The sequence below is a fragment of the Seriola lalandi genome, unplaced genomic scaffold (assembly GCF_002814215.2).
Source record: "Seriola lalandi dorsalis isolate HSWRI2012SDOR001 ecotype SW California unplaced genomic scaffold, Sedor1 jcf7180001963592, whole genome shotgun sequence".
NCBI lineage: Eukaryota > Metazoa > Chordata > Actinopteri > Carangiformes > Carangidae > Seriola > Seriola lalandi.
The window spans coordinates 1-1,522 of NW_019434260.1; the positions used below are offsets into that span (position 1 = coordinate 1).

Consider the following 1,522-nt stretch of genomic DNA (forward strand, 5'->3'; position numbering starts at 1 on the left):
GATTGATAGGGGGTTTAAAGATACTCAATACAACTCCCTGCTGTTGTAGCTAAGGTAAATAACGTCTCTTTTTAAAAAAAAAATGGAGAATGGCATTTCATTGCGACACTAATCTGAGTCATACCCCTCCACTATTCCAGGCTCGAGCCAGAGAGTTTTGTCCCTCAGTCAATGTGGCATCAATCAGGATCTTCCCATTCACAGCCATAAGTTCATCCCCTGGTACGATGCCACCTGCAAACAGAGACATCAGAGACATTTCACTGCCAGTCTCTCTCTCTCTCTCTCTCTCTCTCACATTCACACACACACACACAAGCTCCGGATGCTTGGATCTCTCAACTGACACAAGTAAAATTGTTGTCTCCTACAGTGATGCTGAGCTGTAATGGGGCAAAATGTCCAGACACACAGAAAAGTCATTAAGCAGGTAGGTATCACAGACTGGCATCCTGATATTGTGCCTAATGAAGCATCCTGTGTCCCTCCCTACATCTCACCATGGAGACAGTAATGATGGTGTAATAATAAAGTGGAAATAAAAGCACATTCTGTACACACAATAAAGATAATGATTTACTTGCTAGTCTCAAAGGAGGAAACATGCAGCAGATCTTATGTTTTCAACATAAAATGTATTTGCAGTCAAAACATGTCGCCTGAGATTTTGTTAAAGTGCCTAAAGACGAACATTGTATAATGAGATATACACTCAGTCGCCAATTTATTATTATACAGTCGGTGTACACTTAAATACAATGATACATGTTTTATGGGCTGTAGTGTCGTTGAACTGTATTGTGTTATACTGAGAAGTGTTTCCAATATTTTGTCTGAACTCACCGATATAAATGGGGGGAACAAAATATCAGAAAAGACTTGCTCTTAAACTAGCAATTAAGCAATTGTGATTAGCTTTGATAGATACAGTAGAGATTTGTTTACAGACAGCTACAAGAATATTATAATGTATTGGCATCAACACATACAGATGCACTCACTTATAACATTCATATTTAAATAAACAAAGAATTACACAGACACTAACAATAAAGGTACAAAACTGAAAACATACAGCACAAAGAATTCATTTTGAATGGAGGTTGGACTCGCTTAACTTAACATGAAGTTAAAGCATGAACTTTTAAAACCCAACTGACCGTGCTTATCTGCAGCACCACCCTCATACACAGAAGATATCACCAATTTTCCCAAAGGAGAGTCTGCCCCCCCCTCCAGAGCAAGGTCGAGCTGCCCAGCCTGCAGAACAATAACAAAAACATCAGCACCGTCCGTCGTGAGCCAGAAAATCTTACCTGATAAATGATGAGTGAGATTCTTCTCATCAATAAACTGAGTTATTTGAAGTGAATGCATTCGCTACCTTTTTGATTCTCAGCAGTCTCACATCTCGCCCGGCTATCTGGTCCGAGGAGAACTAATCAAAATGGGGGGGGGGGGTTGAAGAAAGAATAAACAGAGATGTCAACATAAAGGATGGGTTCCCACTCTTTGAATAGTA

At 39.8% G+C, this 1,522-nt stretch overlaps 1 long non-coding RNA gene across 1 annotated transcript; it reads right to left on the bottom strand.

Annotated features, from left to right (window-relative positions):
* Positions 1-91: 91 nt before the first annotated feature.
* LOC111648488 (uncharacterized) lies at positions 92-1,461 on the bottom strand. The gene is made up of 3 exons (XR_002760141.2): positions 1,385-1,461; positions 1,161-1,260; positions 92-234 (listed from the first exon to the last, which is right to left on the bottom strand). It is a non-coding gene; the product is annotated as an uncharacterized LOC111648488 (long non-coding RNA).
* Between the last annotated feature and the right edge of the window lie 61 nt (positions 1,462-1,522).